Consider the following 23,969-nt stretch of genomic DNA (forward strand, 5'->3'; position numbering starts at 1 on the left):
CACAAATGCTGATGCTCCAGATACTCAACTAGTCTAAAAGACAGTTTTATTGCTTCTTTAATCAAAACAACAGTTTTCAGCTGTGCTAACATAATTGCAAAAGGGTTTTCTAAGGATCCATTTAAAATTATAATCTTGGATTAGCTAACATAACATGCCATTGGAACAGGAGTGATGGTTGATGATAATGGGCCTATGTAGATATTCCATTAAATCTGTTTCCAGCTACAATAGTAATTTACAACATTAAGAATGTCTACACTGTATTTCTGACGAATTTGATGTTATTTTAATGGACAAATGTGCTTTTTCTTTCAAAAATAAGGACATTTCTAAGTGACCACAAACTTCTGAATGGTAGTGTATGTGCCCTCTGTTCGCCATTGGCCTTGTTGATTATTGTTCTAAGTCTGTTTGTCTTGTGAGTCACTGTGCTCCGTAGTATCGGCTTTCGTGTTAGTGTTATTACGGGTCTCGTCCAGTGTATTTATTAGAGGTTTACAGCGCTTTGTTTGGGTTACAGCCCTGTGTTATGCAGTGGTTCCTCCTTTAAAAACTTGCACTGCGGGTACCCAGTGTCACGGCTTCATTGCTCCAGACCTACCACTCATTATGAATTTGGGAACCAAGGTTTTAATATGACCAATCATATTGAGTGGTTCCAATGACGAATTTGACACGAGCCACCCGTCCCTGGGTGAAGATGGCTGACAAAACATGACTGTGGAACCAAATGCAAGTAGTTATGTCATAACGAGTCAAGCGCAACATGTATAATTGAGAGGAATGTTATGTTAGTTAATGTAGAGAAACTTTTGTGCATATTGTTTTGTCATAAAGTTAATTTACAAAAATCACTATTTAGCAAGTTATCTGACTAGCTAACATTAGCCAGCTAGCTAGCTAGTGTTATGACAGGAGAATTCCTTTGTAATTCATGTTATTTAATGTTTTACGGACTCCTGAGGAAACCAGGCTGTCTTGTGGATGTAAAAAATCTAGCTAGCTAAAGAATTTACTGCAAATTGAATGTACAATTGTTAGCTTGCCTTGCAATGCAGCTAACTATTTACCTGCTTATTGTGTAGTGGAGGATAAAAATAACTTTAGGCCTAGGGCTGTGTAGCTAGCTACAGTATGTAACCAATCTGTGTATGGACCCTAAAACGTTAGGTTCTGAGCTAATATTCATACTAATCTATGAACCTCAGCTATCATAGTTGTATGAACTTCAAGTCTGAATGGCATTAATGAAGCCTATGGATAACATTATTGTGCCAAGGATGCAAGTCCTATATACATGTACTGTAGTTATTACCACTCATGAGATCCCCACATCGTAGCCTGTACATTGAATATATTCAAAGATCATGTACTCTTCCTTGGCAAATAAAGGTGCGGTTCAGGTATGAATCTCTGAGACATTATTTTTCTGTCATATCAAACTCCATTATTTGATTGCTGTGTCTGCATGTATGTATTACAATTATACACTTCAACAGTGTTTGCCGCTCCTGGGACATCAAAGACTACACACTGTAACTATGCAATAGACTAGAAACATGATTTACGTAAAGGCTGATTTGTAATTTCAAATATACAGGGGGAAAAAACGATGCATATCTAACTCCGTTCAGCTGCATTAATCTGAGGACACAGGATAGGTAGTATTTCAATGAGTTACTTAATTTCAACCAGTGGAGAATGTGAAACACTTTATTGAAAAGTTCATTACCCAGGTGTTATAACTACATAATACATACATTATGATAATTGTAATATTATATATACAAGCTCAATCTGTACTTCAATGCACATATGGTGTGCATGATAAAATGAGGAAGAAAGTCGAGGTGGGGAGAGAGGTGTAGCTGAAAGGGGTAAGGACAGCGGCAGACAGCATATGTTTAATGAATTAGTGCTACCCTAATATTCTCTCAGTTCATCACAATTGCGGTGTCTCCTAACCAACCTTCGGGCCAACTAGGGGCCCAAGGTTATCTTAAGAGCGGGTGAGGTGGCAATGACGGGACTGGCTTCCTCAAAACATACCTGCAGACGAGAGACAGATGGATGGAGAGAGCATGATTAAACCTTGTTTTTTTTTATTTTTTATTATTCTAAGACAGCCAGTCATCTTAAATCAGGAGGTGAAATGCAAAACTGACCTTGGATCATTAACTCTGGGACTACTACATCTCTATCTGTATTTCAATGTAAAGTATCTTTAATAATTCTTCCTGTTGACCCAACCAAGTGACTTCTCACCTATAAAGAGACTGTTATTGTGTGTGGTCTCACCTGGTGTCCACACTAACTGGCTACGGAGTACTTTATACTGAAAAACAGACACGAGGACAAACAATAGAAGATACTATGTGACGCAGACACCTATTGGAGTGTACCTGAAACATTTTAAATAGACGGCTATGTGTCTCACCACTTGGTTATTGCAAGGCTAACCCCCAGGGAATTCATGACTTGGCAGCAACAGATAGTCCAGTGAAAATGGCTGTGTTTATGTGGTGTAAATCTGAAAATTAGCAGCTGACATCTTAAGTTTTTTAAAATTAATTCATGTGAGACAGGTTCCATGTACAACAAGACAAGCAGAGATGATGAGAGAAACAGAACAGTTTAATTACCTCTGGTTACTTCTGCCAGAAATAAAGCTTCCACGGCCTGTTCCTTGGACAGTGAACATCTGGCAATATCTACATTTGACCCCTTGATCAGCTCGCTCTCTGAAAGTAAAGAAAATAGCTTATTTTTTGTAGATATGAAAACAATAACTGAGATATGACCGTCCAATCTAAAGCAGCAGATGTCATTTTCAGGATACATCAATACAGCACAGAAAGCTTAACACCAGACTGGTGGTTGTTCATTAGGTGATGGGAAATATGCGATGATACCATCTACACGCTGCAAATACTCCCTAACTCTTTGTGACAGACATATTGTTTTCTTCCACCATTCTGTTAAAAAGCTAACCGTTAGTTACACTGTCATTAAATATGATTATATATCAACTATGAAACAAATATGACATGGCCTGCTTATGAGTTGCCATGAAAGAAAATACAATTAATTCAACTGAAAATGGTGAGAACAGGTGTTCGTAGCTAAATGCTTTTAGTTAGCTTGAGAATAATAATTGCATGATTTATCATTCTACGGTATGTAAATATGTATGTAATATAGTAGAATGTTATGAACTGACACTAAATCGTAGGAGCTAACTACTAGCTATGTAAAAGTTGGATGGAAGAACGCCCAGTGCTGCTTACCTGAGATGCCATCACAGTCCTTCTTCGTAGGTGTCCGCTATGACTTCCTTTATGTCGGAAAAAAGTTGCTTTCAGAACAATTGTTTTTGATTGAAAATAAAAAAAGTTTTGCCCACGACAAAAAGACACAAATGTACCTCCATAGCATATAACAATTTGCCTGTAAATAACCACACCTTCATACAAACGTGCTACTGTATGCAGAATTCTTGACGCACAACCGAAGAGGCTGCCATATCCTGCCAGCATTTCCACAAGCGAGCCACTCAGGCGCAGAATGATGACGCGTGGAAGAGGGAAAGAAACGAGATGGGAACAACAACAATTTATTGCAAGTTGGGGAGGGGGCTTAATAGCTGAACAATAGACTATTCAACCTTTACTAAAGAATAGTCTAATAGCTGACCTAGGTGTGAAAAAACTCATCACAGACCAGATTTGCCCTAATGACCAAGGGGTAGCTTGCTACTCAAATGTAATAAGTTACCTTACACGTTATGTTGGCTGACAATTTGTTAGCTACTCTGTCCATGCGAACCACATAGCATATCATTACAGCAGTATGTACCGGTATGTTAGCTACCTGACGTTAGTAGTTAAACATCAAACTTGCCAGTATATTAACTATAGGCTGGCTAACTACCCAACTTTTATTGACTTGATTATTCCCCTCATTCTTAGCTTAGCTAAATAGTATAGTCGGGTGCTTTCGTAAATTCGCTCTGGCTCTCTACACCGATTTCAGAGCATTCTCTTCTGAGTGTACCAGAGAGCAGAATAATGAATTTATAAGCACTCAACACCCGTTGAATATGGCCGGTGTCAGTAAACTGTCAGTAAACTAAATTATTTCCAGCAGCACAGTTAGTCACCAACCCTCTGGTTAACATGAAAACGGTCTTACCAGGCGAGTAAAATGGTCAGAGTGGTCTCATTTGTGTCTGGAAGTAGCTAGCAAGCTAGACAACATTAGCTTGGGTACAACTGCCGTTGTTAGGCCAGAACGCTCAAATCAACCCTGCTCCTCAGCCCGAACATCCAGCGTCCGCTCCGAGAGCAAAATGGTCTGAATTTACAAACTGACAATCTGACAACGCTCTGAATTTTTGAGCGTCACGTTGTACAGCGCCATATTTTCTGCTTCATTCTAACAGAAACCCAGAGGGTTTCATTTTTCATGGAATAGAAACACCATAATATTAATCTAGTTAATTAACCAAGTACCAGTCAAAAGTTTGGACACGCCTACTCATTCCAGGATTTCTTTCTTTTTACTATTTTCCACATTGTAGAATAATAGTGAAGACATCACAACTATGAAATAACACCAGTCTTCCGCATGCCCCACATTCCGTAGTACGGACATGGCCTGCTCTCCCTTATGTAAGGAATTAGGATCTTTCCCATATTTACTACAGTATGTATTGTAGACTGCACAGTAGCATAATAAACAGAAACACATTTCGTTAATAAGATAATAATAACAAAACTCTTTCAAATTGCAGATGTTGATTTAGTTATGGATCCATAACGAATTACTATGGGGAAAAATATCACTTATTTACAGAAATATTGGAACAAAGTTTAATGAAATATTTAAAAAAGTTTAATGAAGGCAAACAATTTAGAATCCTCCAATCCTGTAGCCTACTCCCGACTCATGTTGTACAGCGCCATATTTTCCATTCTATCCCAACGGAAACCCTGAGGATTTTGTTTTTCTCTGAATAGAAACACGATAATATTGCAATGTTGCAACGCACAACAAAACATCGCAATAGCCAATTCCACTCAAACTCCAATGAGTTTATCTGTTTTAACCATGAATACAAATGACACATCCAGCAGTTGCGAAAAAAATCACTCCACTTTGTGGGGAATATGACAACAAAACACAACTCGGAGGCCAAACCTCAAAACAGTCCTGGAGGACTGCTTAACCTGTGATGCGTTAATTGATTCAGGCTCGACAATATTACTCATCTCTCAAACATTGTTCAATGATCTCAAAAGGGCTGTGAACCCAGCTAAATGTTTGAAAAAACGGAAGGATGCGACATTGAACGTCAAGGTTTAACTCAGACTATCTCGCCTCTCACAATGCGACTCATGCTGAAACTACACTTCCAAATGTATCAGTTGTTCACCCTTTGTATGTTACCTGCCTCAAGACTGAACATCTCCTACTCGGAGTAGACATGATGGATCGTTTGGTCCCACTGATGTATTGGAAAAACAATCAATGATGGTCACAGGTAATCGTGCCGTCTCCACTGACAAAAATGTCTTCAAAACAGTAATATCTTATGTTTCACCGAGTTGTGGCTGAACGACAACATTAAGAACATACGGCTGGCCAGTTATACATTCTATTGGCAAGACAGAACAGCAGCCTCTGGTAAGACACGGGGTGGGGGCCTATGCATTTATGTAAACAACAGCTGGTGCACGATATCTAAGGAAGTCTCAAAGTTTTGCTCGCCTGAGGTAGTTTCTCATGATAAGCTGTAGACCACACTATCTACCTAGAGTTTTCATCTGTATTTTTCGTAGCTGTCTACATAACAGCACAAAGTGAGGTTGGCACTAAAACCGCACTCAATGAGCTCTATTCCGCCATAAGCAAACAGGAAAACGCTCATCCAGAGGCGGCGCTCCAAGTGGCCGGTGACTTTAATGCAGGGATACTTAAATCAGTTTTACCAAATTTATATCAGCATGTTAAATGTGCAACCAGAGGGGAAAAAAACTCTAGACCACCTTTACTCCACACACAGAGACACATACAAAGCTTTCCCTCGCCCTCCATTTGGAAAATCTGACCATAACTTACATTTTAAAAATTAAAGCAGGAAGCACCAGTGACTCGGTATTTAAAAAAGTGGTCAGATGAAGCAGATGCTAAACTACAGGACTGTTTTGCTAGCACAGAGTGGAATATGTTCCGGGATTCTTCCAATGATATTGAGGAGTACACCACAACAGTCACTGGCTTTATCAATAAGTGCATCGAGGGACGTTGTCCCCACAGTGACTGCACATACATACCCCAACCAGAAGCTATGGATTACAGGCAACATTCGCACTGAGCTAAAGGGTAGAGCTGCCACTTTCAAGGCACGTAACTCTAACCCAGAAGCCTATAAGAAATCCTGCTATGGCCACCGACAAACCATCAAACAGGCGAAGCGTCAACACAGGACTAAGATCGAATAGTACTACACCGGTTCTGACGCTTGTCTGATGTGGCAGGACTTGCAAACTATTACAGTCTACAAAGGGAAGCACAGGCGAGAGCTGCCCAGTGACACGAGCCTACCAGACAGCTAAATAACTTCTATGCTCGCATTGAGGCAAGTAACACTGAAACATGCATGAGAGCATCAGCTGTTCAGGATGACTGTGTGATCACGCTCTCCGCAGCCGATGTGAGTAAGACCTTTAAACAGGTCAACATTCACAAGGCTGCAGGGCCAGATGGATTTTTTGAAAGGGGCATGCTTATTTAAGATGTTGATTGGGAGAGCTAACAAGACAACAATGGGTAAGACAGCAGCTATTCAGCTAAGACAACAACAGGTAAAATGGCGATGAATGGGCAGAGGGGGTCAGTTAACAACACACAAGGCCTGAGTTTGAGGCTGGGGCCAACAGATAAACAAAATGGAGTACCGTGATTAATGAACAGTCCAGCAGGCATCAGCTATGTAGCCAAGTGATCACAGGTTCCAGTGAACAGCAATAGATGAAACAGGGAAGCCGCTATGTTGTCGTTACTACACTAGCAAGAGGGAGACAAGGCGTTCAAAAGTAAGTTAGCAGGCCAGGGCTAGTAGAAGCGTCTGCTCCGACGTTGAGGGCACAACGGATTGAGGGCACAAGGGATGGAATTACGCCGGCAGACCAGTCGTGATGGAACGGCGGGGCTCCATGTCGACAAAGGCTCCAGGCCAGTTGGCAAAAGAGATATTGTAGCTGAAGTAATTGTGTTTACTAGCCAGGAGATGCGCCTGGCTCGCGGCTAACTGGTGCTAGCTTCGGGAAAAGGGGGTTAGCCACTATAGCCAATCGGTAGCAGCGATGATCCGATGCAAAGGTCCAGAGCTTATGGCAAGAATCCGGTTCTGTAGTGGATTGTAGTCGTGTTAGTGAAGAGTCCCGGGAGGTGTAGCCAAATGATCATAGTGTCCACTGAGCAGGTCGGGAGATGGACCTGGCTCAAGGCTAGCTTCGGGGCTGGGCCACTCGGTAGTTAGCTAGCTGCGATGATCAGGAGTAATGACTACAGCTCAGCATTCAACACCATAGTGCCTCACAGCTCATCACTAAGCTAAGGACCCTGGGACTAAACACCTCCCTCTGCAACTGGATCCTAGACTTCCTGACTGGCCGCCTCCAGGTGGTAGAGGTAGGTAACAACACATCCGCCACGCTGATCCTCAACACAGGAGCCCTCAGGGGTGCGTGCTCAGTCCCCTCCTGTACTCCCTGTTCACTCATGACTGCACAGCCAGGCACAACTCCAACACCATCATTAAGTTTGCTGATGACACAACAGTAGTAGCCTGATCCCTGACAACGACGAGACAGCCTAAAGGGAGGAGGTTAGATGATTGTGGACTACAGAAAAAGGAGGACCGAGCACGCCCTCATTCTCATCGACGGGGCTGTAGTGGAGCAGGTTGAAAGCTGCAAGTTCCTTGGTGTCCACATCACCAACAAACTAACATGGTCCAAGCATACCAAGACAGTCGTGAAGAGGGCATGACAAAACCCAATCCCCCTCAGGAGACTGAAAAGATTTGGCATGGGTCCTCAGATCCTCAAAAGCTTTTAGTGCTGCACCAATTATGATAAAAGTTTCTTAGCTCTCACTTTTATTAATTTTTTATTTTTTTATAGGTATTCTTAAAACCACATTCTTGGTTAGGGGCTTCAAGGTCTACACCTGTTGTATTGGGCGCATATGACATACAATTGGATTTGATTCTCCTAGCGCTGGCTGCAACACAGTCATCCACAAGGTGTATCTGTCTAAAGTACCCCTTTGGGTCATTGACAAGGGAATTATCTGATGAAGTCAAACTCATTCTGAAGCGGTTGCAGCCTACTAGGATACTTGGTTTTCTTTCCCTTGGCATGTGCGCTTGTGTAAGCATAAACACATGTACAATGGAACATTTAATGAGCATTTATACTAGGATCACATAAGGGTCCCAGCAAAATACCAGCCTTGGCGAAGTTGAAAATTGACCCTGAAGCCCTTTGACTCTACAACTACATTAACCATCAGTTTCTCCCCAGAGGTCCACAGGTCATCCCTGTAGACTGTCCGAAGCTAGTGCCTTACAGCTGTAGATTTATCATGTAGTTATAAACTTAGGATAGTGCTCTAAGCAACACACCACTAATTAGGATCGCCCTACATATGACATTAGACAAAATGCCATCATTTAGCCAAGACCGTGGACGTATATAGAATACAGTCCAATTAGATGATTAGGGTGTGGTAACTATATTTTGTGTTTTTATTAATTTTTGTTTCATTTTCTTTGACACTTAGGAAGTGATAGAGCCACAAACAAGTTCCCCATACGACCACTAGTTTGTGCCACAACGCCGCTCATTTGGTGAAGAAATGTAGTGATGTTTTGCTTGAGTGTTGTGCATTATTAACGTCTGTCTAAGTTACTGCCTAGATCCACCATTTTGGAGAACCAGACGATGTGTCCAGAACAACTATCCACAACCAGGACATCCCCTGGCCATTCTTGTGGTGGTCTGCAGCTTGCAGAAATCCTACCAGGGTAAGCCAGTAGAGGGGGACTGCTATGATGATCCGCAAACCAGGACATCCAATAGTCATTCTTATGATGGGTTGCAACTTGTAGAATCGTTCCAATCAAATAATCAATCAAATGTATTTATAAAGCCCTTTGTGACATTGACTGATGTAAAAAGCCTAAAACCCAGCGTAAAACCCCAAACAGCAAGCAATGCAAATGTAGAAGCACGGTGGCTAGGAAAAACTCCCTAGAAAAGCAGGCACCTAGGAAGAAACTAGAGAGGAACCAAGCTCTGAGGGGTGGCCAGTCCTCTTCTGGCTGTGCCGAGTGGAGATTATAACATTACATGGCCAAGATGTTAAAATGTTCATAGATGACCAGTAGGGTCTAATAATAATAATAATAATAATAATAATAATAATAATAATAATAATAATAATAATAATAATAATAATAATAATAATAATAATAATAATAATAATAATAATAATAATAATAATAATAATAATCAGTGATTGTAGAGGGTGCAACAGGTCAGCACCTCAGGAGTAAATGTCAATTGGATTTTCATAGCCATGCTCAGAGTTAGAGACACCAGGTGCGGGAGAGAGAGAGAGAGTTGAAAACAGCAGGTCCGGGACAAGGTAGCACACCCGGTGAACAGGTCAGGGTTCCATAGGCAGAAAAGTTGAAACTGGAGCAGCAGCACAACCAGCAAGGAGTCATCAAGCCAGGTAGTCCTGAGGCATGGTCCCAGGGCTCAGGTCCTCCGGGAGGAGAGAGTGAGGACCTGGAAAAGACAGGACAAATACTCCAGATGTAACAGACTGACCCTAGCTCCCCGACACAAACTATTGCAGCTCCCCCTAACTGGGAGGGGGCCAGAGACAATTACCGACACATGTAAAATGTCATCCAAGAAACATCAAGTTATGATGACTGCCTCCCACACAAGTTGCATAAGATCTTTACTGTACATAGTTGAGGTTGTAAAGCTCTCAATGATACATTCTCAATTAATTTCAGAATCTGTGGAGGGGTGTCTTGTATCACGTGGTCAATGAACAAGAATGGGCCTTCGGCTGCTGCCAGCATGACAATCTGGAGGAGAAATGCAACAAAGACTCGATGAAGCAGGGATCTAAGGAAATTGTCTTGATTGAGCAAAAGATGAGCTTTTCTCTCCTACTGGCAGCACTTGACTACAACCACCATGTGAATCATTGTGAGGGCAACAAACTTGTGAGAAACAATATCAAATATAATTTTTTTATCTATCAGTAGTGAACTTTTTGAACGGTTTTATAATAATTTACTAAACTTCTCTTCATGGATATCTATGCTCCTGGTTTTAATTCCAAATGACCTAACCTACAAGAGGGTAGATGCCCAGGAATAGGGATAACTACCCTGATGTAAATACAGTATGAAACAACTTTGGCTGATTACCGTGATCAGGTGAAATAAAGGTTTATTATGGACATTTAAAAAAAAAAATCTTTGTATCCTTCTGAAAATGACAGAGTAATTTTTTTTTTTTTGCTATAGCAGTTGTACAAGACAAATAAGACAAAATAACATAACAGAAAAAGAGAAGTGTTAAAGTTACAAGAACCACCTGGTGACCAGATCGTTTGTGTCCTTTCCCCTGACTATCCAAACCAATCAAGTCCCTTTCTTTTTCGTCTGGGCTTCCCACACCTCCATGGTGAGGTCCAGTGGGCTGTTTAGTCTCTGCCCGTAGAGGAGTTTGAAAGAGGGAAAACCTGGTGGATGACTGGGGCACTTCTCGGACTGAGAACATTAGGTGGGGTAGTAGCTGGTCGCAGTTATTTCCATCCTGCTCAATGACCTTCCACAGCTTTTGCTTGAGCATTTTATTGAAACGTTCGATGAGCCCATTCCATTGGAGACCGCCACCCGTAGGGGAATGGCCTCGGGATATCGGGTGGCATAAGCTACTATTACCAGGATGTACTTGCGTCCTCACGCAGTTTTTACCAGGGGCCTCACTATGTCCATGGCGATGCGTTCAAATGGCACCCGATGATCAGTAGGGGTTTGGGAAGTGTGCTTTTGGTTCAGTGATTTGACACTCCGGGCAGATGGGACAATAGTCTTCCACGGACCTCCTCATCCCGGGCCAGTGGAACCGGGCGGCGATGCGTTCCGGGGTCTTCTCCATTCCCAGGTGCGCCCCCAACAGATGGTGTGGGAAAACTGGAGAATGGTTCCCAACAGCACCTCTCGAAGTTCCCCCCTGTTGGTGCGACACCTGATAGAAACGGTTATTCTTGATTTGGAAATGGGAGTATCGCCAGCCACTCACCCCTGGAAGTAACTGGCCGTCCACTGCTATCCTGTGGGCAGTGGTAATCACTTGCACCATACTTGGTAATAAATAAATAGAATAGTGAGATGTTGAAATAGCAGCAGTTGTGTTGTATGGTACAGGATTTCTTTCGATTCAATTATTTCACCTGAATTTGGTGCTGTCTCTGGTAGTACTGCCGGACGGTATATGAAATAACATTTGTCCATATTGTTATCGGCTTTGTTGTCACGGTGCCGGTAGCTGATTTATTGTGCTGTCTTCTGGAGTGAGGACCTCACAGCCTATTAGGAATGAAGCCAGTGTATTGCCCTAGGGGATCAACAGACTTGTTTTTCGAACATACCAGACACATCTAGGGATCACCCACACTGTTCCCTTGTCCCAGGGCTCCATACTGCCAAACAACATATTGTCTATATGCTGCATTTCGGTACGCCTTGTGGTCTGTGCCTGGATCCTGCAGATCACCCAATGTCAACATGTCATTTCTTACAATTTGGATTAGCTGCAAAATCCCCTCATTCCATGTGTGCCGTTCAGGTCACACATCTGTTGGGGCCCTCTCCAGGTCAGTGGGCATTTCCCGGAAATTCAGGCAGGTGCAACAGCGGGTCTGTCCTCTGTCTAGGATGTCTGGGGATCCTGGGATAGGCCTTCAACTTAATTATGTCAAACATCCCTCCAGGTAGATGGATAGCGACTTGCTCCTGGACCTCTTCCTCCAGAACAGCTCTCTCAACTTAGCCTGTATAGACAGTGAGGAAAAAAACAGAATTAAGTCAAATATTGTGTAAGGTCTCATGCACACTTCTACAATCAATATGATACACATCTTGATATGCAATGTAGCTAATAAAATCACCACTTGTACAGAAACCCAATTAAATGCAGTAATTATATATTTTTAAATGTACGCCTTTTTTCGTGGTATCCAATTGGTAGTTAGTCTTGTCCCATCATCGCAACCCTACGGACTCGGGAGAGGCGAAGGTCGAGAGCCATGCGTCCTCAAACACAACCCAGCCAAGCCACACTGCTTTTTGTCACACTGCTCGCCTAACCCGGAACCCATCCACCTCAATATCTTGGAGGAAACGCCATCCAACTGGCGACCGTAGTCAGCTTGCAGGCGCGCGACCCACCACATGGAGTCACTAGAGCGTGATGGGACAAGGAAATCCCTCCTCTAATGACGCTGGGCCAATTGTCGCGCCGCATGGGTTTCCCAGTCACGGCCGGCTGTTACGTGGCCTTGGATCAAAACGGGGCTGTAGTGACACCTCATGCTCTGCGACGCAGTGAGGCCCGCAGTAGCTGTAATTGATTTTTTTTAAATGATGAAATTGAATGGGTTGTCTAAAAAAATCTTATTTGGTGCACATTTAGCACCACTTGTCTTGTTCACATTAGGATCTTTTACATCAAATAATGGAAGCTTTGTTTGTTTTTACTGCACTGGGCAATCTAAACCAGGGATATGTGGCCAACCATCTCGATTCGGTCTTATTTAGCCAAATTTGAAAGGGTGTTTTTTTACATTGGATAAAAGTAGACTCAGAGCTATAAAATTGTATATCATACACTACAGTTGAGAAACAATGGGAAAGTAATTCTGTTTTGAAAGTTGATCAACTTGTAACCTCAGTTATGAGAAAATGTCCCTTGAATGTTTTGGTACCTACTGGAGAGTGCTTCTTTCTCTACAACCATTCAGCATCAGCCCCACCCATCTCTTTAAGGATTCACATGTGAGGCTAGCTACTAAACAACTAAAGATCTAGTTGTTTAGTACATAGCCTGGCTTATATTTTTTTATTTAACCTTTATTTAACTAGGCAAGTCAGTTAAGAACAAATTCTTATTTACAATGACGGCCTACCAAAAGGCCTCCTGCGGGACCGAGGGCCTGGGATAAAAAATAAATACAATATATAAGACAAAACACACATCCCAAGAGACACCACTAAATAGAGAGACCTAGACAACAACATAGCAAGGCAGCAACACATGACAACACAGCATGGTAGCAACACAACATGGTAGCAGCACAAAACATGGTACAAACATAATTGGGCACAGACAACAGCACAAAGGTAGAGACAACAATACATCACACAAAGCAGCCATAACGGTCAGTAAGTGTGTCCATGACTGAGTCTTTGAAGAGATTGAGATAAAACTGTCCAGTTTGAGTGTTTGTTGCAGCTCGTTCCAGTCGCTAGCTGCAGCGAACTGAAAAGAGCGACCCAGGGATGTATGTGCTTTGGGGACCTTTAACAGAATGTGACTGGCAGAACAGGTGTTGTTTGTGGAGGATGAGGGCTGCAGTAGATATCTAAGATAGGTGGAGTGAGGCCTAAGAGGGTTTTATAAATAAGCATCAACCAGTGGGTCTTATGACGGGTATACAGAGATGACCAGTTTACAGAGGAGTATAGAGTGCAGTGATGTGTCCTATAAGGAGCATTGGTGGAAAATGTGATGGTAAAGAACATCTAGCCGCTCGAGAGCACCCTTACCTGCCGACCTATAAATTAAGTCTCCGTAATCTAGCATGGGTAGGATAGTCATCTGAATCAGGGTTTGTTTGGCAGCTGGTGTGAAAGAGATTACAATAGAGGAAACCAAGTCTAGATTTAACTTTAGCCTGCAGTTTTGATGTGTGCTGAGAGAAGGACAGTGTACCATCTAGTCATACTTCCAAGTACTTGTATGAGGTGACTACTTCAAGCTCTAAAACCTCAGAGGTAGTAATCACACCTGTGGAGAGAGGGGCATTCTTCTTACCAAACCACATGACCTTTGTTTTGGAGGTGTTCAGACAGGGTTAAGGGTAGAGGAAGCTTGTTGGACACTAAGAGAGCTTTGTTGTAGAGCGTTTAACACAAAATCCGGGCATACTACGGATGTGTTTGAAAATGTTTTCTAGAGTGCCAGAGTGTGCTCTGAGTGTTAGTAAAATCATTGTCAGATTGGCCGTTCATAAATTCAGAGCGTTTCTCTCTCGGAGCATTCAGAGCGCACACTTGCAGGTACCTAACCAAAACCAATTCAAATAATAATATATTCCATTGCGGGAAAGGGGGGGCTGAGATAATACAAAATACAAAAATTAATTAAATAACCATCTCACTCTTTCAGTCACATTTAAATCACATCCTTAAACAGGCTCAGGTACCTGTGAGCATTAAATCGACAGGATTCCATGTAATGCCTCTACAGAAAAGTCCTTGAGTCCCAAAAAACGCTCAGCTGCACTCACAATGATCCCTATTTTCTCCGATTTCCTCTTCATTTACGCTGTGCAGTTGATAACCAAAGTAATAAACACAACAAAGTCCACCTTGTTAACATGCAACATGTCAGGATTTAATAATGGGAATTGATGGGAATTGATGTAAAATATATCACTAGCCACTTTAAACAATGCTACCTTATATAATGTTACTTACCCTACATTATTCATCTCATATGCATACGTATATACTGTACTCTATATCATCGACTGTATCCTTATGTAATACATGTATCACTAGCCACTTTAAACTATGCCACTTTGTTTACATACTCATCTCATTTGTACATACTGTACTCGATACCATCTACTGTATCTTGCCTATGCTGCTCTGTACCATCACTCATTCATATATCCTTATGTACATATTCTTTATCCCCTTACACTGTGTACAAGACAGTAGTTTTGGAATTGTTAGTTAGATTACTTGTTATTACTGCATTGTCGGAACTAGAAGCACAAGCATTTCGCTACACTCGCATTAACATCTGCTAACCATGTGTATGTGACAAATAAAATTGGATTTGGATTTGATTTGATCCCTCTGCTGACAAGGAACATCATCTGGTGTCTCTGCTCCTACTACCATTACTTCTTCAACTTCACTCCTTTCTTCCACTCTTCTCAACCCCTCCAGATAGGAAACGTTCTGGACAGCCCTTATTCTTGCCATATCTGTCTCCTTCATCCTAACAGGACACTTCAGAAATGTGGGTGCATGTTCACCACCACAATTGCAGAATTTAGGTTCAGCTGGCATATAATACTCCTCCCATCTACATACACTTGACACATTTAGGGAATAATTGACATTTATCACACTGCATGGGTTTGGGCACGAAGGCTTTCACAGGGAATCTTATATAACCCAAATACATGAGAGAATTGACAGAATTGATCAAAAAACAATAGAATTGATGGAGTGGGCTTCAGCACTCCATCTACCATGCGGGTCAGTCATTGTGCACCAACCACTTGATCAAATTATTCATGTATATACTTTGAATTCACTTCTAGCGCCCCCCCCAGAGATAACACACTTAATAGGCTCCCTGCTTCAAAGATCCACACACAACACATTCCAATCCAACATCCTCTTAAGGCGCAAAGCTCGCTCCTTCTATTCCATAGAAACACAAAAACTAAATAAGCCCACTTATCGTTATTCTCATTGAAGCCACCTCATCCAATGCATCCACAATTTTAAGAGACTTCAAACAGGTCTCCCAGCTAACAACATCGATCCAAAACCCTTATTCCAACCAAAAAAGACCCACAACTGGGTTTGGATTTACACTAAAACTTTACTTCTCTTATTTCCTTTTGCATTCGCCACTGTAATACAATTCTTCTCACTCTCATCTCCACTTGACAATCCATCTGATTCAAACAGAACATCCGCTTCTGACATTTTCCTCCTAGCTGGGAGAGTTGGGGTTTCTGGGAAATTGAGTTCTAATCTATAAAAAATACAGCATTCTAGCCGGAGGGGTCTCTAAAAACACCTGTACACACAAATTTACATAGTGCAACTTTAAGAAAAATGACACATTCGTGCTCTAAATCCTTGAATACAAAACACTACATGTCCTAAGTAATGCTTTAAGCCATAGACACAGGAAGTAGTTTGGGGGTAGGGGGTGCTGCGATTTTTCTTTGTCGCTAGCTATGCTGTGATAAGCTGTCTAACTCCAGTAAAACACGTCATAATTTATAAATGTCAGTATAAATCTGAAAAGTGAGTACTCACAGATTTGGAACAGAACATACATTTTAAGTATTGATAGTCGTTTGTCAGCTGATGCCAGTTGATTCATGATTTTGATTGCTGAGAAACGCTGACTGCATATCTGTCTCGAGTCCAGACACGTGCACTACTATGGGACAGCTGGAGATCGAATTTGAATATTGAAACAATGTTGCAAATGTCGTAGATACAGGTAGCAAGGTTTATACAAATCTCTGCTGTTGAAAACTAAATGTTAGTCTAAAATAAATGTGAGATAATATCTAGATGCTTTTTATAGTGGAGATCAAGTTTATAAATTGCCTGGCTGGGCTGATGAAAAGTTTTAGAACACCTACTCATTCAAGGGTTTTTCTTTATTTTCCACATTGTAGAATAATAGTGAATACATCAAAACTATTAAAAAAAACATATGTAATCATGTAGTAATCAATATTTTATATTTGAGATTCTTCAAATAGCCACCCTTTGCCTTGATGATAGATTTGCACACTATTGGCATTCTCTCAACCAGCTTCATGAGGTAGTCACCTGGAATGCATTTCAATTACCAGATGTGCCTTGTTTAAAGTTAATTTGTGAAATGTCTTTCCTCTTAATGTGAGGAAATGCTCAAACTTAATGCTCAAATGCATTAAGAGGAAATAAAGGGTGGGAATCTCAAATATAAAATACATTTTGATTTGTTTAACACTTTTTTGGTTACTAGATGATTTCATGTGTGTTATTTCATAGTTTTGATGTCTTCACTATTTTATAATGTAGAAAATAGTAAAAAAAATAAAGACAAACCCTGGAATGAGTAGGTGTGTCCAAACATTTGACTGGTACTGTACTGTACTGTACAGACACACACACACATACATACACCACCGTTCAAAAGTTTGGGGTCACTTAGAAATGTCCTTGTTTTTGAAAGAAAAGCACATTTTTGTCCATTAAAATAACATAAAATTGATCAGAAATACAGTGTAGACATTGTTAATGTTGTAAATGACTATTGTAGCTGGAAACGGCTGATTTTGAATGTAATATCTACATAGGCCCATTATCAGCAACCATCACTACTGTGTTCCAATGGCACGTTGTGTTAGCTAAATCTAAATGTGTCATTTTAAAAGGCTAATTGATCATTAGAAAACCCTAAAATTATGTTAGCACAGATGAAAACTGGCCTTCTTTAGACTGGTTGAGTATCTGGAGCATCAGCATTTGTGGGTTCGATTACAGGTTCAAAATGGCCAGAAACAAAGAACTTTCTTCTGAAACTCGTCAGTCTATTCTTGTTCTGAGAAATGAAGGCTATTCCATGCGAGAAATTGCCAAGAAACTGAAGATCTGGTACGCTGTGTACTACTCCCTTCACAGAACAGTGCAATTCTGGCTTTAACCAGAATAGAAAGAGAAGATGGAAAGCCCTGATGCACAACTGAGCAAGAGGACAAGTACCTTAGAGTGTCTAGTTTGAGAAAGACGCCTCACAAGTCCTCAACTGGCAGCTTCATTAAATAGTACCGGCAAAATACCAATCTCAACATCAACAGTGAAGAGGCGACTCTGGGATGCTGGCCTTCTAGTCAGAGTTTCTCTGTCCAGTGTCTGTGTTCTTTTGCCCATCTTAATATTTTCTTTTTATTGGCCAGTCTGAGGTATGGCTTTTTCCTTGCAACTCTGCCTAGAAGGCCAGCATCCCGGAGTAACCAGTGGTATATGGTCTTTTTAGGTGAGTACTGATGCCGCCCTGTGGCCACTTTGTTAAAGGCAGGTGGGCAAAATATTTTCCCTGGCCATTCCCAGAGCGCATCCCCAGGATGCTGTTGGAGAGACGCATCGCTGACACATCGGCGCCGTTTGGACATCTTTTTTTGGTGCAGTCCGGACCGGCCTTGATTTCCACATCCACCCATTGACATAGGTTTTTGGTCCGGTCAGGACTTTCATTCAGAACTGAAAATGAACGTGATATCAACGTCCAGATAATACTTATTTTTCAACGTACAGGAAAGATGCCTTTTAGACATCTTGTCACCTTCGCTTTGCAGGTCTCAGCAGAACAGCAAGGACTGGCCCTGGAGGGGAGTTCAGATAAGAGTCATTCATACTTCCCAGTCCGATAATCAGATTATTTGTCAATCAATCATTCAGCAAAAGCTTGGTAGATGACAACCATAAGTGCACCATTAAACCATTGTTGTGTTCAAAGGATACTGGAGATTGAATCTCAGAATGAGGGAAGTGGTGACAATCATGTCTTGAAGTGAAACATTGGGACTGTGCTGGAGATTTCAGGTAAGGACCAATATGCCATTTCAAACCCATTTCACATCTGAACTGTACCAGTGAGGCTGCTGAGGGGAGGACTGCTCATAATAATGGGCGGAACTGGGTAATTGGAATGGCATCAAACACATGTATTTGATACCATTCCACTCATCCCGTTCCAGGCATTACCACGAGCCCGTCCTCCCAAATTAAGGTGCCACCAACCTCCTGTGAACTGTACAGTGTACACCTAACACAGAAACTCACTCACAGCTTTCGGGAATTAGTCAATTAACAGGTTAATTCTTTCACTTCAATGTTAATTATGAATCTGTCCATCAGAATTCCCAGCAAAACTGAATACTGCATTGCAGTTACATTACGTCCATCTCATCAAAGCTACTACTTTACTAACTTGCCTCTTCATGTCATGCTGGCCAGCGTCTATGAAAAACTCCCAACAGTGTAGTGATAGTGTTCAACTACGCCACCTGGCAGAAGTAGACATGGCACTACACGCTCATCTCTTCCCAGTGTCTGCTGATGGCCCACCACAAACCTGGCAGTGGAGCAGATAACCTAAGACCCAACCAGTGGAGGCTGGTAGGAGGAGCTATAGGAGGATGAGCTCATTGTAATGGCTGGAATGGAATAAATGGAACAGTATCAAAAACATATGGAAATCTTGTTTGACTCCGTTCCATTAATTCCTTTGCAGCCATTACAATGAGCCCGTCCTCCTATAGCTACCCCACCAGCCTCCACTGGAAACAACCTAGGTAGGCCTAAAAATCAACAAGCTTATCCGTGTGTTACATCATGTATCATTTGCTAATACATTTGTTTTTTCCCATTGACATTTGAAAATTTCCAACGCTCCTGATGCTAAAGGGAACCTTTTGTGAGTACATGCGTCACATATCATGTGTCACTTCTTTAAACACAGGGCATTTGCCACTGCTGTTCGGTTCATACCAGAGGCCACAATTGTCATTTGGATTTCTTTGACATGTTTTTGCATGCGTGTGCAGCCTCACATTTGAACTAACCTGGAGGAGGATCCTGAGGTTGTGCACCAGGGGTTCCGCAGGTACTTGGTCAACATTGTGCAAACACTGTCAGAGGACCGGGAGCGAGAGGAGATATCTATCATTAGTTAATATTGTCCGAAACCCAGGGTTCTTCATCGATCATCGCCTATGTTTGGATTTACACTCTGTAGTCAAAGGATCTGCAACCCCTTTGTGACTTCACCACAGCGCACCTCAGACATTTCTGTGCATGTTATACAGTGGTCTCCTCAGAGGAGGAAGGGGCGGACCGTCCTCAGTGAATTTCATAAAAATAGTAAAACAGTTTGCCTTTTTAGATAAACTATATTAAATATATTCACTTCACCAAATAATTGATTAAAACACAATGTTTTGCAATGGTTTACAGTAGCCTCAAAAGCACTCTTTAGGGTAGTGCCATGGTCTAGCTGGAGGACAGCTAGCTTCTTTCCTCCTCTTGGTACATTGACTTCAATACCAAACTTAGGAAGCTCATGGTTCTCACCTCCTCCCATGATTTACACAGTAATTATGACAACTTCCAGAGGACATCCTCCAACCTATCAGAGCTCTTGCAGCATGAACTGACATGTTGTCCACCCAATCAACGGATCTGAGAATGAATCTAGCACTGAAAGCATAACCTACAGCTAACTAGCACTACAGTACATAAAATGTGGTGAGTAGTTGACTAAAATACAATAGTTGAACAGTTTTGAATGCATTTTTTGCCTACTCAAACACAGGAACGTTATGTTAGCTAGCTGGCTTTGACTATCCAACAACACTGGAACCCTTCCAATTCATGGTAAGCTTTCGGGTTTGACTAATTTATTGTCACCGGGGCCCACCGGTGGAACTGCTAAACTGCACACTAATGTTACTGCATGATTGTAGCAGGTTTACTAAGGCGTTAGTTATATTAGCTATGTTGACTATGATGTTACTTTAGCTAATATGGTGACAATGATGTAGGCTGTGTGTAGCGGTTTTGAAATGGTTTGGAATGATTTTTTCACCTGGTCACATACAGCTGGTGTGAATTAAAGTACATAAGCAAAGGGAAAATATGAGCGGCGGAGAGCGCGTAGTTGTGAGAAGGATTACACTGTGGTTGCTATGAAAGTAACTAACATTGAGTGGCTGCTGCCAACACACTGACTCAACTCCAGCCACTTTAATAATGGGAATTGATGGGAAATGATGTAAAATATATCACTAGCCACTTTAAACAATGCTACCTAATATAATGTTTACATACCCTACATTATTCATCTCATATGTATACGTATATACTGTACTCTATATCATCTACTGCATCCTTATGTAATACATGTATCACTAGCCACTTTAACTATGCCACTTTGTTTACATACTCATCTCATATGTATATACTGTACTCGATACCATCTACTGTATCTTGCCTATACTGCTCTGTACCATCACTCATCCATATTCTTTATCCCCTTACACTGTGTATAAGACAGTAGTTTTGGAATTGTTAGTTAGATTACTTGTTGGTTATTACTCCATTGTCGGAACTAGAAGCACAAGCATTTCGCTACACTCGCATTAACATCTGCTAACCATGTGTATGTGATAAATAAAAATTTGATTTGATGTAAACTCTTTACGTGTGATCAAGGGTGCATTCATTCTGCCGATTCTGTTGTAAAATGTTTATTAAAACAGAAGCAAACGGGGAGCGGGGATAAAAATACCTGGATTTGTCCAATAGAAACTCTTGTTTTCAACTGCTGGACTAATGATTACGCCCTAGATCAAATGTTTCTCTGGATCTGTGTGCACCTACATTGTAAAAACGTTCAGTATCATGTAGTAGCCTAAACCCATCACTGCTACATTGAACTGGGTGAATGGAATATGAATGAGTCATCCAATATGCCATAAAATAAATAAGGCCATGAGCACGAGACAAAAAAAATCCTCCCTCATCTTAAAACAACACCGACCGCCACTGACATCAGAATTGATTCCAACTTTAACCAATCCGCCCTCAGCGACCTCTCATTTTACGTAACATAATTCCACCGCTATCTAGATTTGAGGTGGCACAAAGAAAGTTTAACCAGAAAATGAATCTGTCAACCTTCAACTGCACTTGGATGTTTTGTTCACAGGAGGTTGGTGGCACCTTAATTGGGGAGGACGGGCTCATGGTAATAGCTGGAACGGGATGTGTGGAATGGTATTAAATACAAATACATAGTTTCCATGTGCTTGATGCCATTCCATTTACTCTGTTCCGGGCATTATTATGAGCAGTCCTCCCCTCAGCAGCCTTCACTGATTGTTGTGTGTGTGTATATAAAAAAAAAAGTTATAAAATGTCTACTATTAAACACTTTACACTAAAAGTCTCAGAATAAAGTTGGCAACTTCAATAAGTCCTGAAGTGTCTAAAAAAGATAGGTAAATGTTCAAGTTACAGTGCAACAGTTCTTTAAACAATGGACATTTATTAACTGATCTCCACAGGTGGAAGAAAAGAGTACAACAGTTCTTTAAACCTCTTAGAGCTACCCCCCTACTTTTTTCAATTTCCGCCTGAAGACATACCCAAATCTAAACTGCCTGTAGCTCAGGCACAGATCCAAGGATATGCATATTCTTGGTACCATTTGAAAGAAAACAATGACGTTTGCGTAAATGTGAATTGAATGTAGGAGAATATAACAATAGATCTGGTTTAGATAATGAAAAAAACACTTTCTTTTTGTTAATTCATCTTTAAAATGAACAAGATAAAACAAACATTCAGGATGGGGACAATTTCAGTGAAAAATATAAGAGGGCAACAGTACTTGTGCAAAGTTTCAGAATGATAACTTCCAAAATGGGTGTGCTACATGACATTTATCATGAATTCACCTAGGTGTCCCACACAAGTAGCCCACATGTGCCAAATTGGTGGTTATACATTTTGAATGGAATAATTATATACAAAATACCAAAATGGTATTCTAACACACACACCCCCCCCCCCCCCCCCCAACAAATGGAGAAAAAAACATGAAAAAAAATATACATTTACAAAATAACACTTTCAATATTTGGAAGACCCTCAGTCCTCTACACTCCCTCAGTCCTCTCTTGTGCTACTGATGCCAGGTGCCATAGCACATCCATGCCTGCAGAAATACATTTGGGCAGATGAACACCACTTGTGGCAGGAGCTGGATGAACCAGCTTCAGTGGGGGATGACACCTTGGCACTGGGGGCTCCCATTCGGAGTCAGTGTCACTGTGAAAGAAAATGTTCAGTTAGAATAGTTTCACATGAGCCCTGTATCAACAGGTATAATAAACAGATAGATATGAGTACAGGGAACATGGGGTTGAATATTTTTATAGACCTGCTAGATCTGTCTCATTTATATTGACAGACCAGCTGTATCTACTGTCTCCATTTCACTTGGCCATTGTGGGCCTGCCCTCCCCTCAGCCTCAAATAGGCTATTTTATATTATTCATTTCAAACAACGGCATTAGCATGAGAAGAACTTACCAGTCCAAAACGATGTCCTCTCCGTTCAAAAAATATTCCTCCATTTGGGAATCGCTAAATGAATCGTCCTCGATCAATTTCTAAAATTGTGTGTACATCCGTATATCTAGACTTAGATTTAGCTTTCCCTGACTTAGTCGCCATACTGATTGATATGTAAACAGCTGAATATGCGCTTTACCAAAACAATGCTGTGCGTAATATGCGTTGCTCCTTCCGGTATGAATCGTCAATGGCGAATTAACCTCTTTACGCCGGAGTTCACTACATGGGTTGGTCTTCCAACACATAAACATTACATATTGCCGTTTACCTAAGCTCATTGGCTATCTACCCAGCTAGATTTCAAGACGATCAGTGGTCATTGGGTTAAAATACAGTTAAATCAACGAAACAGCGGGCAAATCATTGGTGCACAATGTCATTACTTGTCTTCAAAACGGTTTCTTTCAGTCAATACATCCCTCAAAATGACCCATCAGGTTTGGTTGCATTACAAACCAGTTGATTGCAATGAAACCAAATATGACTGTAAAAGTCACGTTTTGTGTGTGTATTTACCTTGAATGTGTCGTCGAAAATGGAATGAGACGGAATTCACGACAAGCGGTTCACAAAATGTTTTGTGTTAGGCTATAAAAATGGATTTTATCAAACAAGAGACCATTCATTG

This window comes from Oncorhynchus mykiss, chromosome 2 (assembly GCF_013265735.2).
Source record: "Oncorhynchus mykiss isolate Arlee chromosome 2, USDA_OmykA_1.1, whole genome shotgun sequence".
Taxonomy (NCBI): Eukaryota; Metazoa; Chordata; class Actinopteri; order Salmoniformes; family Salmonidae; genus Oncorhynchus; species Oncorhynchus mykiss.